Source organism: Opisthocomus hoazin, chromosome 11 (assembly GCF_030867145.1).
Source record: "Opisthocomus hoazin isolate bOpiHoa1 chromosome 11, bOpiHoa1.hap1, whole genome shotgun sequence".
NCBI lineage: Eukaryota > Metazoa > Chordata > Aves > Opisthocomiformes > Opisthocomidae > Opisthocomus > Opisthocomus hoazin.
Window position 1 is genome coordinate 9,535,449 of NC_134424.1, and position 13,865 is coordinate 9,549,313.

At 38.9% G+C, this 13,865-nt stretch overlaps 1 protein-coding gene across 8 annotated transcripts in view; it reads left to right on the plus strand.

Annotated features, from left to right (window-relative positions):
- Positions 1-13,865, plus strand: part of FHIT (fragile histidine triad diadenosine triphosphatase) — a 631,319-nt gene that overhangs the window by 57,441 nt on the left and 560,013 nt on the right. The window contains exon 1 of one of the 8 annotated variants that reach the window (XM_075432962.1): positions 11,800-11,884. The exons of the other annotated variants lie outside the window; for them this stretch is intronic. The gene's annotated coding sequence lies outside the window, so the exon portion shown is untranslated. Of the gene's footprint in view, positions 1-11,799; positions 11,885-13,865 lie in introns of those variants that run through there. 8 annotated transcript variants of the gene reach the window in all.

Genomic DNA, 13,865 nt, shown 5'->3' on the forward strand with positions numbered 1-13,865 from the left:
GCACAAATCCAAAACATAGTCCCATACGAGCTACTATGGAAAAAAATTAACTCTATCCCAGCCAAAACCAGAACAGTGTTTTATACTAAAAAAGAAATCATTAAACCTCCAAGCAGCCATTGGACAACTCAAAAGCATTGATGGAAGAAAAGTAAGTGTAATGAATTAATGAGTTAATCAGTTACCTAAAACTTTTCTCTGTAGAGTGGTCACCCATTGTGACACCTCACTGTAGGGCTTTGCTCATGTTGGAACAAGGTGACACATTGGTTCCTCCTTTGTGGCCATGCTCACTGCATTAATGGCTTGTCTTCACCCGATTACCTGTAAAGGGAGTAACATACTATCTCCTGGGGCTTCTGAGGTTACATTTATTAACAGACTGGGGGAGGAGGAAAGTAGAGTCAAACTTCACAGTACTTTTTGGTTTAGAATTTTTCTGTGGATTTTAAAAATGTTTTCCTGATTAATAAACATTTTACTTGGCACTTAACAGGAGATGGATGTTGTATGTTGGATCGAGGAACAGTATACTTTCAATGTAATGGGAATCAGTTTATAATAAAGCTTTTTTTCCCCCAGGAAAATTCTTAGCTTTCAATAAACTTGTACTTAAATGCTGACTTCTTTATAGTACAATTTAGTTTAAGCTGTTTAAAATGAGAGTTGAAAATAAAGTTTTCGTGTCTTTAATACCATAGCCTAAGTCTGTCTTGTGGGAGGAAGCTTCTCTCCAACTGAAATACTGATGCTAGTAAGCTGAAGATTTGCAGGTAGCCTTAGTAAAGCCAGTCCAGCAAACTTGACAATTTTGCAGCAGTTGAAAGAGAACCTGGGGGAGAAAAGATACCTAGAAAGAGGTGTTCTAGAAGATGGTGGGGTTATAGACGAGGGTCAGCCAGATGCTGAAGTTCAGAGCAGTTCAAATTCAAGATGCTGTAGATAGTGTTTGTAATATGTATAGGGTGGTTTAATTCATATCTGCTGTGCTTTTAGGTTTTATGATAGTCGTTGTTATTCAGCTTTCTGATGGTATATTAAAAATAGTCATGACACCCCTTTAATGTTCATGAGAATTGTGTGTTCAGTGCTCATCGTGTCACTGATTTACTGTAAAGTTTTTTACATTTCTGAAGTCACAGAATCGCAGAATGGTCGGGGTTGGAAGGGAACTCTGTGGGTCATCTAGTCCAACCCCCCTGCCGAAGCAGGGTCGCCTACAGCAGGCTGCACATCACTGTGTCTAGGAGGGTCTTGAATATCTCCAGAGAGGGAGACTCCACAACCTCCCTGGGCAGCCTGTTCCAGGGCTCCATCACCCTCAGAGAGAAGAAGTTCTTCCTCATGTTCGGACGGAACTTCCTGTGCCTCAGTTTGTGCCCATTGCCCTTTGTCCTGTCGCTGGGCACCACTGAAAAGAGCTTGGCCCCATCCTCCTGACACCCACCCTTCAGATATTTATAAACATTTATTAGGTCCCCTCGCAGCCTTCTCTTCTTCAGTCTAAACAAGCCCAGCTCCCTCAGCCTCTCCTCCTAGGAGAGATGCTCCCGTCCCCTCATCCTTGTACCCCTCTGCTGGACTCTCTCCAGTAGCTCCTCATCTTTCTTGAACTGGGGAACCCAGAGCTGGACAGAGTACTCCAGATGGGGCCTCACCAGGGCAGTGTAGAGGGGAAGGAGAACCTCCCTCATCCTGCTGGCCACACTCCTCTAATGCACCCCAGGATCCCATTGGCTTTCTTGGCAACCAGGGCACACTGCTGGCTCATGGTCAATTTGTCATCCACCAGGACACCCAGGTCCCTCTTCACAGAGCTGCTCTCCAGCAGATCCGCCCCAAGCCTGTACTGGTGCATGGGGTTGTTCCTCCCCAGGTGCAGGACCCTGCACTTGCCCTTGTTGAACCTCATCAGGTTCCTCTCTGCCCAGCTTTCCAGCCTGTCCAGGTCTTTCTGAATGACAGCACAGCCTGCTAGTGTATTCACCACCCCTCCCAGTTTGGTGTCATCAGCAAACTTGCTGAGGGTACATTCTAATTCTTCATCCAGGTCATTGATGAAGTAGTTGAACAAGACTGGGCCCAGTACTGACCCCTGAAGGACACCACTACTTACCGGCCTCCAACTCGACTCAGCGCTGCTGATGACAACCCTCTGAGTTCTGCCATTCAGCCAGTTCTCAATGCACCTCACCGACCACTCATCCAGCCCGTACTTCCTGAGCTTCCCTAGGAGGATGTTATGGGAGACTGTGTTGAAAGCCTTGGTGAAGTCAAGGTAGACAACATCCACGGCTCTCCCTTCATCTACCCAGCCAGTCATGCCATCGTAGAAAGCTATCAGACTGATCAAGCATTATTTCCCCTTAGTGAATCCATGCTGACTACTCCTGATAACCTTCTTTTCCTTCTCTTGCTTGATGATGACCTCTAGAATGAGCTGCTCTATCGTCTTTCCTGGGATGGAGGTGAGGCTGACCAGCCTGTAGTTCCCTGGGTCTTCTTGCCCTTTTTGAAGATTGGAGTGACATTGGCTTTTCTCCAGTCCTCGGGCACCTCTCCTGTCCTCCAGGACCTCTCAAAAATGATGGAGAGTGGCTCAGGAATGACATCCGCCAGCTCCCTCAGCACTCGTGGGTGCATTCCATCGGGGCCTGTGGATTTGTGGGCATCCAGATTGTTTAAGCGATCCTTCACGCAGTCCTCCTCAAGTCCTTCAACTTCATGTCAGCAGCCCTAAAGAAAGGGGACTGACTGGTATCTAGAAATGAAGCTTTCAGGCTTAATTTTATTTCCTGTACAGAGATCTATTTCTATGTGCCATAGCTCAAGTCATCTAAAAGTCAACAGTGTCTTTATATAGATTTCTACTGGCTTTACAGCAGTTTCCTGTAGAACCAGTTTAGATAACAACATGAAGTGGGTTTTTTTCTTTCTCAGAAGTGGAAGAGCACCTTTGGGTATGTAGTTTATTGACAGCGTAATAATAAATTAAGATGTGTGCAAAAGTATTCAGTGAGTAGATTTTCTGAAGCTGTGTCGCATCTAAAACTGTGGTGTTAGTGCTAAATTGTTTATATTTTGGATTCTCTCAGATGACAATTACACTCTGTCTTAGAGTTGCCTCCATTTATTGATTTGGGACCTATGCCAGTCTCTAATTGTTTCTTTCAAATAGCATTTGTGCAGAGTGCTGACTCCATTCTAGTAATTCTTACCCTTCAAACTGTACTGTACCTTGCCGTATTCTGCTAGTCTCTCTGAGCAGTTCGAGGGGCTGTGTGCTTCATCAGTCCTAGCCTTTGTCCTACCAACTCTGGCTTTCATACTTAAAGCGTTATGAAACTACTTTTCTGTTGTTAGCAGGTGGTTTGTGGTTTGTTTTTTGTTTTTTTTTTTTTTTTTTTTTGTCATCTAGGTCTGTCTAGGTATATTGTGGATGTGAGTTATGTGTTTTAAAACTCTTCAATACCTATGCCAGGTGGAAGCATTCTGTGTGTCGTTTTTTCTTCCTTGGAGGAACTTTCAGTTATGTTTCATGCTGGTTACTTATTTTCTCATCACTCTGCCCTCAGCGCCCAAAACTCCATCAGTTCCCCCAATCCCTCAGTTTTCTTTCATTGCAGCTCAGACTTGTCTGGTTTCATTCTTCTTTCATTCTTTTATTTGCAAACAGTTAATTTAGATGTGCATTAGTTAGGCAGGAGAAAGTAGTTTTATTTTGTGTGTGTATGTATATATATGTGTTTGTCAGAACAACACTTTTAGATAGCTTGTACAATTCTCGTTTATGTTATCCACGCAGTTTGGGCTGTGGGTTCTCCCTCACCTCTTATTCAGTGCTGGCATTGTTAGAGATGTCTTGGTCAAATAGTTTTTGATTTTTGTGGTTGACTTGTCAGGAACCTCCTTGTTCAGCCAGATTTTTCAACCATTACCTTGAATAGACACATAACTCTAAAGTAGAACATTTGGACATATTTATGCTAGACTCTGTTTGAATTGTACTCGCCTCTCTGTTCACTGCTGCAGATAAGACTTGAAACTAACTTATGTTCCGTGTTGAAATTGGTAAACTTTGTATTCTCTGTGAGAGGGGAGTGAGTGAAAGTTGCTTAGGGAGACTTACACTGTACCACTGAAAGTTAAACAAAATTTTCTCTTGTAGTATTACTTGCCCATTAGCACTACTGGTAATTGAAGGGTTTTGATTTTTGTTCTCCCTCTCCCCAGTATAATTTTGATAAAACCTTTTCAAAGGGGTTTTAACTCAGCTGCAGAGAAGTTTCTTCGTTGGTTAAGTCTAACCTGGATTCTAGAATATGTTAATCAAATGTGACAGACAGCTGTTTGAGAATTAAGATTAGTTCTAGCCTTTTAAGTAGCCCTGGAGCTGCAAATATCACAATGGTGCTGAAGAATGAAGGAAAGGTTAGGTGAAAGTAGTAGATGTAAGCTTCGTTTCTGGCTCTTGCTCCTTACTGACTTCCTGCTTGACACTGGTAAAATCATTTTGGGTTGTTCAGTATTTTGGGGGTTTTGTTCGTAAATCCCACTGACTTTCAGAATCAATTAGATGTGGAAGTAGATTGTTTTTCAGGATTCTTATCTTTCATTCTTCGTTCTCATCTGAGAGAGATTATAACTCCATTGCTTTACCTCCTTTATTAATTTACGTTATCTTCACTGGACAGGAGAACTACACTCCTGCACGTGAACAATGACCATTCCAGTAGGACTGGGACAGATTGAGAGTTCCAGAACTCAGAGAAGGCTATAGGGGGTTCATTCATGGATTCATATATACTACACTGTGTTAAAAATTCTCTGAGATCTTGAAAAACTACGAATGAAAAGCATTTGATTTGTTTTTGAAAAGTGCATTTGTATAGTAAAAGTTACTTTGTCAGTAGATTTCTTAGTGATACGCTGAACAATAGCTTAGCTGAAAAAATACAGGACAATGTAATACAATTTTGAATATGAACTATTTATGCAAAGTGTCCTGGCAACTGTAGTCTCTCCGTGAAAACTTCAGGGAGGAAGATTTTGGTTTAGCTTCAGTAGAAAATGAACAAAATACAAACCAGCAACAAGAACTCAACGTGCCTGGATGCAATAAGTATGAGAAGAGTTTATGTAAGTGTTTGGTTGTCTTAAAAGTCTCGTAAAGGACCTAGCCAGAATTGGATTTCAGTCTAAGTTAATGGCAGAACTGATAGTAAGAGCTCTCAGGAAGGAGCAATAGTAATAATGCTGATTCCTTGGCATGTCAAGAATTCCAAGAAGCACTGTGTTTCCCTGAGACATAGTGATTCCTACACTTGGTGTCTTCAGAAGACTAAAAGGTTCAAATAAAAATGATTCTGTATGATGCATTAAAAAAATGGAGACTGAAATAGCCAGTTGGTTGTGCCAGCTGGAACGGTACAATTTTCAGCCATGTACTTAGCCATCAGCCTGTGCTGTTCTGTTTAAAAAGAGGTCTTTTCAGCTGTTTTAAGGCAAAATAGAGAAGGGCTTTGCTTGTTGATAACTGTGGAATTACTTGAAGTTATTTTTTGGTGTAAGAGCTATTAAAATTAGGTAAGAGATGTAAGGTTTTTAATAATGGGTAGATTTAAAACATCAAAGCTCTTTAGCAACAGACAAGTAGGGGTCTTATTTGTGATGATGTGCAATAGCTTTATGTTTGTTTTACGTTGGCTGTTTCTTAGGAAAGCTATAGCTTAGAATGTGGCTGCTGTCTGGATTATGTTTGTGCAAAAAATAGAAATGCTGCTGGATAATGCTTTTGGTGAAAAATATGAAAAGCTGTTAGAGGATTTTAATAACATGGGAAACTATCTCATGAGGCCAGGTAAAAAAAATTTTGTAGTAATTTCAGGAATTGTGTAGTACTAGAATTATTAGAAAACATGAATTCAGTTAATCTAGTTCGACATTCTAAATTACTACAGATGTCACCAAAACACTGAAGGTTAGAAAGATTTTCTTTTGTAGGGATGAATAGCACAAAGTTCTACTGAAATACTGTCTGTCGATTCCCTCCTTCCCTCGCCCCATAACTGTTCTATACAATGGACAGTTAAACAAGTTGCAGTGGCTATGCAGCTTTGCTGTCTGATTTATTGTGCATTTAATTTCATTCACTAAAGGTGACCTTCTTGTATTTCACTAGACACACAAACTTTGCTGGCTCTGATTACCCCGGTTTATGTTGGAACTTCCCATGGCAGAAAGGACATGACAATTGTACCCACATGCCATTGTATAACCTAGCTTTTGAGCATTTGTTTACCTCAATTGGCACTATTTTGATTTCTTTATCAGAGTTGCTCACTTTTGGGGGCCTGACTAAAAACTTATCTCAACCATGTTTTTACCCACTATGTGCAAACTACTTCAAATAACGGCTGCTTCAGCACAGTGCAGAAACCTTTTGGACCGGTAATTGGTGAGAACACAGGATGGTGAGTCAGTGTTGTGCTACTGGTGTTTCTTTGGACCTCTGGTCTCCAGAGGAATTGCTTTGTGATATATAGTCATAGCTTTGATTATATAATGTGAAACCTTCTGTCAGGAGAAATAGAGGTAGGATGATTACAAGAGGCAATTTCTTTGAATGAATTCTGTGGGTAAATTTAAGACTGACCTGGCCCTCTGGATAGTTCCCGCAGTGCTGCAAGGTAGTCCTTTGAACAGAGGGTGCAGAGTGTTAGGCTGTATCTGTGCCTTTTGGTTTTTTTGGAGCGGGGTGGTGGTGGTCTTAGTAGTTGTTTTTCGCCAGTCCGGTGTCTTTTGGAAGACCTGGGAACTAATCCCTCCAGAAGCTTTCCCAAGGGATGGATATTAAAGAATTGCTTAGACAAGGAGGACAAGGCTTTCCTCTTTTTGTCTTTTGCCCATATCTCATGCTTAAGGATGTAAGAAAAATGAATGGCTGTTACCATGAATGGCTCCGAATGAATGGCTCTCCTTTCACCTGGAGAGATCATCTCCTGTCTTGCTCTAGGTTTTGTTTGTCCTTCCTGGAACTCACAGGTCTTAAGTCAGTATTGCTGGAAAGTCTTCATCAGTAAAGCTTTGAGTTACTTTTCCTCAGTACTAAATTCCAAAAGTAAATCTAGACAGTTATTGTAAAATACTGATTTTACTCTGCCTCTTCTTTGTTTCTAAATAAGATGTCATAGAGAAGCAGTAATTTTATTCTGTGCTCAGGTCTAATTTAGTGTTAGAATTTAATCTAATTGACGTACTTCAATTCTCCAGTAGAAGTTTGACTCTGATGTTTAGACACAAGTTGAATATTGTGTCTTTGCATATTAATAAGTATTCTAGAAAGGTATCTGATTTTCGCAGCAATAAATTTTAATAAACTTCTGTTTGTACAGCATTAGAAAGCATCTGGTGTTATCAAAACACATAGACAAAATTAACTTGCTGGAGAGAAGACTGTCCTTTTCTGCTCATAATGGCCTCAGCTGTTTATTTTATCCTTAAAAAAAAACAAATTTGTATGTATGTGATAATATTAAGTGCCCTAAATTGTTAGATTTTGTTATTACATAAGTTTTGAGGATCTACTTTTGCGTATACAATGATTTGGTAATGTATTTTTTTTTTGTTTGTTGCAAATAGACATCTCTAACTGAAAAAGCGTGGTGTAAAAGCTGCTATTTTCTAACTTCTAGAGAGCTCTGTGTTTTTATAGCTGTTATACTTAAGTGTGTCTTGCAAAAAATAACCAAAGAGCATAATACTTAACCGGTTTTTAGATAAAATATTGCAAAGTTGCTGTGCATGTTTGCACCCATGCTTTTTTGTAGAAAAAAGAACAATTGTTCTCTTGAGCTTAAAACTTTGTTCACACTTCTATGTACTGTAGATTCATGCTGGTAGCTCTTCATTAATACAGACTCTCTGTCACCTGTGTTAATCTTGTTTGTAGCTCTATTTTTTTTTAATATGTACTAATATTTAAAGTAGTGGTGAATAGGAGAAGCAATATCTAATTTAGAAGATTATTCATATGTGCCTGATCTTCAGTCTAGAGACTAGAACTGAAACTTTTTTATTCTTTTCCTGTGAAGAATGAGGATTGTAGTATGAATTCAGATGAAAAGCAGGATGGTTGTAAATACTGTTTAATCTTCTCCTTCAAATCCACCTGAAATAGAATGACTGTAAGGAATGGAAGTGACCCTAGGGGACAGAAGTAAAAGATAGACAATCTGGAGCTATACTCCTCTGCATAATGGCACTCCTCACAGTAGTTCTTTCAAACAATGGTTACAGCTTTTCACAGCAGTAGCATCTTCAGTTCAAATATTATGGAAATTCCTCAAATAAAATGATTTCCCAGTCACTGGATTTTCTTTTTTGCGACACAAAAAAATCCCAAAGGATTATTTAGGACAGCAAGCAAGCTGACTGTTGAAAGACAAGTGGTTTGTTGGTTTTGAGTTCCGTGTGTTTTTTTTAATTTCCTCCTCTAGTACCTGTTCTCTGTATCCTGGCCAAATCTCATCTATCTTGTTTGTGTGTTTGCAAATGCAATATAAAGATGGCTGTGGATTGGAAGGCGATCATGCATCGGTTGCCAAAACTGGGAAGATGTGTGGCTGTCTCAGAGGATGTGTGTTCTGGAAATAAAGAACTCTGAGGGTAATACTGTAATAATAATAACTTTAAAAATAGCAAGCCCTGTATAATTTAGAAAAAAATAAATAACAGTTGTTGCATTTTTCAGTCTCCTGTCTTACCTTTCTGTATAAGAAGGTTGTCAGGTAAATAGAATGCCAGTGTTAAGACATGGACCTGTTGGAGTGGTTCCAGAGGAGGCCACAAAATGATCCGAGGGCTGGAGCACCTCTCCTATGAGGAAAAGCTGAGAAAATCGGGGCCGTTCATCCTGGAGAAGAGAAGGCTCCGGGAAGACCTTACTGCAGTCTTTCAGTATTTCAAGGGGGCTTAAAAGAAAGGTGAGGACAGGCTTTTTAGTAGGACCTGTTGCAATAGGACAAAGGGTAGTGATTTTGAAGTAAAAGAAGGTAAATTCATACTAGATATAAAGAAGAAATTTTTTACAGTGCAGGTGGCGAAACACTGGCACAGGTTGCCTGGAGAGGTGGCAGATGCCCCATCCCTGGCAGCATTCAAGGTCAGGTTGGATGGGGCTCTAAGCAACCTGAGCTGATTGAAGACGTCCCTGGTCACTGCAGAGGGGTTGGACTAGATGACCTTTAAAGGTCTATAATTTTCAAATACAGATGTTTTTGAAGTGTTTCACTGAAACTATGCATTTGTTTATATGCCTCTTGCTATCTTCCTTCTCCATTATTGACCTCTATCATGCTTAGAATAAAAAGGAATTTCTAGTGGGAGCTATTTAATTAGAACACACTTCACCATTCTTCTCCCCACAAAGCATCATGAGCAATTTTTCTCAGAGATATGTATGTTTTTCTTAAATATATGCTGATCTTGAACATGAGGAATTTGAATGTTGTGTTGAAACGGAGAGGGAGACAGTTTGATCATTATTGGAAGGTTTGAACAAATTGTATTTGTGGGCTCTGAAATCAGAAGATTAAAAAGGCAGCCCTGAAGCACCCGAAGCAGAAATTTCTTACTAGGTGCATAGACAGATGCATACAAATACAATTTTGTTTGATGGTGTTTTATTTTTTTCAATCTGCCACTCATTTCTGTTGTTTTAGGAGAAGGAGCTCTGTAAGCTTGCATTATTAGTACTAATTTTTTTCGTTATGTGTAATTATCTTGTTTTTTTCCCCGCTTGTTGTATTTGAGTTCAGTTTCCCTCTTTTTTCCTGAACAATTGCTATTGTAGAATTGAAAAGCTGAGGGTTGCTTGGAGAATATCTGTACTTTTCGTACAATACCAGGTATGCATCATGATTATTTGTGAAGTACTTCAGGTCAGTGTTCTCAGAATATTTATTCAAAACACATGTCACTCAATTGTTTTCATGGACTGAGAACTTCTTATGGTCTCTTTCTACCCAAGATGAAAATCATACAAGTGACTGCATGCCTATTAATGTATACACTTTTTACACATCAGTGAGCAGAGTACAGATGCACTGACTTAAGATGGATTTGAAATTAAAGATTTGGTTGTTATTTTTTAGTTAGGGTCATAGAAATGTTTAAGAGTCTTTCTTGATTTTTTTTTTTTTCTTTACAGTGATTTAGAACAGGATGTTGAAACTGTCTGCTTGGCTATAATATGTGGGTTGTATTTGGCTTTTTGTATTGTTGTTGTAGGGTTAATACTACTATATTACAGAAGCCTTATATTAACTTCAGAAAGTGTTTGCTTTATTGAAGTGGAAGAGCAAACATCACATTTCTTGAAAAATCTTTTGTCTTAAGTGGAAAGTACTATAATATTCTACAGCTGTTATTTTCAAATTTTCATATTAAAGGCAGTGGTGTTATGAAGGTTCACATGCACAATGAAGTGGCATCAATATTTGCAGGAAAGTAACCCATGCCATGGTCAATCAGCTCCTCCTCTTCCCCCTGCCCATTCTCTAAATTCCCTCTTTCTGCCCCCCAAACTTTCAGAGAAGCCAATACCATCATGCAGTCCTTGTGTTCACATGTTCCATTGTAAAGTGCAGTCATCTTAGTTCATGTTATATATTTTCAAATTAATGCTTTTAGAGCTTTTTAAATACTCTGGTGAGATTGAATTACTTTTATGTGAAAACGAGCCTGTGGAAACAAGGCAAAAAGAAGACATGAGAGCTCAATCTTTTTCCAAAGAGGTTAGTCTTCCTATCCAGTTTAATTGAAAAAGCAGCATGTTGGACAAGCTGTTATCCCTGTCTTACTATTCCCTTAAATCTGAAATTCTTGTGGACTATAGTAATGTCTTAAATCTAACACATCTTGAACTCCCTGCAGAGTTGCTTTTTTCAGATCTGATTAGTGCTGCTTACCAACGGATGTTTGTATTTTTGGGCTGTTTGAGCAACAAGGATCAGAAGGAGAGAGATCTCAGACTTTTGCTCTCAGCAGTGTTGCTGTTCGGCTTCCAGAAGTACTCAGCTAGGTCAGGAGTCATGGTAGTGTGGAGCTGATGCCCTGTCCCCTGGCTCAGTGGTTAGCTAATAAGCTGGCCTGCAAGCTTTCTACCAGGCGAAAATGACGATACAGGTCTGCTCATTCTTTGGTTTTAGTCGCTTCCTACTAAAATACGCATGCTCCCTTCTCCAGCTGCGAGTGCAATAGCTTCAGTAAGGAAATACTTGCTCACTATTTTCAGACCTCGCTCCCTAGGTCACAGTCTTGTTTTCTGCTCTCTTGGGATTAAACTCATTATTGCTTTTTGGCCTTTTGAAATGGTGTGTGGTTTTTTTTTTTGGTTTGTGGGGTTTTTTTTCTGATGCCTGCACAAAGCTGGGATGGGGTGTGAAATGCCCCAGGCTTTGCAGAAATACTTCCACCATGTAAAGCTTGATTATTTTCCAAGAGTAACTTCTAGCATAGGTCTTTACAAATGATCCAGTGACTTGGTAAGCAGCTTCTGCTGTTTCAGCTACCTGAGTGTATTAAGGAGCTTAAGTGCATATACAATTTAGCCAAAGAAAGGTGGTTTAGTAGTAAATTAATATAAAAATAATCAAGTAAACGTCAGCAAGTCACATGAGCTGCTTTCAGAGCCTAGTAATTTTTTGTGCTGTTCTGCAGAATAGAAACAAAGCAAAATAGAAGCCATTGTCTTCGGAGACGTTAACATGGTCAGGACTGTCTAGGCAATTGATTTATTTTTGAAAAAAGCATCAGTACCTTTTACAAATATATATGGAGAAATATAGCAAAAAGTGCTAATTTCCAAAAGAAGATATAAAAGGTAACGTTCACAATTTATGTTTGTTAAAAATTAAAATAAAGTATTGCATATTACTTTTTTTGCAGAGATGAAGATCTGAAATTTTATTACAGTTATGACTTATGTTAAAAGCATTTCATTTAAAGGTGGTCTTCGTGGTTTTTATTGAGCACTTAGACTGACATACTTTGCCTATTGTTACTGCTAAACTAAATTTCATTTTGACAGCTGACCACCAAGTCACTCTTCCAGGGACTATTTTCTTCTATGAGTGAATGTGACACAAGGCAAATGGTTTATCTGTGAATATTATTCATTTTTTTTTACTTTTACAAATATGCTTTAACAGGCTTTGAGATTCTGGGGAAGAGTGCTTTTTTCATTGTCTTGACATTTTTTTCAGTGTGAAAGTTGTGAAGTGTTGAAAGCATAGGTTTTCCTTGATTAATGTAGCCTTTGAGATTCTCAGCTTCTTGCCAGCATGTCCCTAAAGGTTCTATTTTTTTCTTTTCTTCACCCCCCCCCCCCCCCCCCCCCCCCCCCCCCGATAGAGAGGACGAAACAGGTATATACTTCCTAGGGAAAAGAGATGCTTGAAAATAGCAAGGGGAACTATTCGTATCTCTAGATTTAAGAATAAAGTTGTTTCTGTTTCCCCCTATTCCCCCATTCCTCCTCATTTACACTTTTTAATGGACTGTTTCCTTGTTAATAGAAAAAATGGATTGTTTAAAATACGCATATATCAGGGAAGTAGGATGTCTCCTGTCTGTGTAGGGCATTGTCATAGGAGAAGTTTCCCAAAGAATGAAGAAAAGCTGAGATGTGCTAGTGCTAAAAAGTTGAGTAAAAATAGTATATTTACTGACTGTGAGGTATTCTAATTTTGCAGATGTAAGGCATACCAGATCTGTGAAGACAATGTGACATAGTTACAGAAACTTGCTTTAGTGTAGCGACAGTTGAATCTTCGTTTATGCACTCTTGATTCCGAACTGTTATCTGTAGATTTTTGCATTTAGAATGGATAGAAAAGATGAAACAAACTGTGCTGATTCAAAAACACACTGTTTTGCTTTAAATCAGAAGCAAAACACAGTATCTACTCTTTTTGCATTCAGAATAACATGAATATCATCAAGTAAAACAATGAAGACAGTGTACATGGTCTTTTTAAACTGTTTTTAGTCTGTGAAAGATGCTTCAAGTTCTAGTTTTCACTTTGTGCTTGACTGTAGGAATGCCTAGTGTTAAGCGAGTATGTGTATATGAAAATATTTGCTAGTAGAATGTGCTGTGTTTGATTTGCTTGTTTAAAAATATACAATAGTATTTAGCCTGCAAGCTGTAGGTATGGAAAGTTTGGTGATTTGTGTGTAATGCTGCTGGGGAGATGCAAGCACTTGGAAAACTATTTCTTAAGCCCCTCTAGTGAACTGGTAATAAAAGTAATTCTTAGCTATTGTTGCAGGATTAATTCGCCTTGTTAGATACCATGTATCACTGCTACTTTGAAAAGAGCTGATGCGGTTTCTGTTGCACGGATAGTGATATGTTTAGTAAACGTGACTAAGAATTTAATTGTATAGGGCACTGAATTTAATTGGCCAATAAATTTGTCATGATAGTGTCTTCCTTAATAAATACATACTATTTATATATCTGATCTATGTCCTGAGTTTCCTTCCAAATTCCTTGACCCTGAAAGATAAATTGTTCTAACATACTTTTTATGCAGAATTAATCTTGCTTTGAGATGTCCTTGGTAGTTAAAGAGTTAGCAACGGAGTTTGAGCCTAGGCTTGAATTTAGACCTTTAGGGGCTGTTGTTGTGCACAGACTTGTAGAGAGCATCAAATGTTATCAGTACCAAAACAAATATAATGTCTATTTTCTTGAGTCCATTTTCAAAGCAGTCTCATCTTTGTATGAAGGGAATCTTTCAGATTAAAAGGTTTAAATGAGCTTGCCGTATTTAGATTAGAATCTCAGGTAGAGAGAA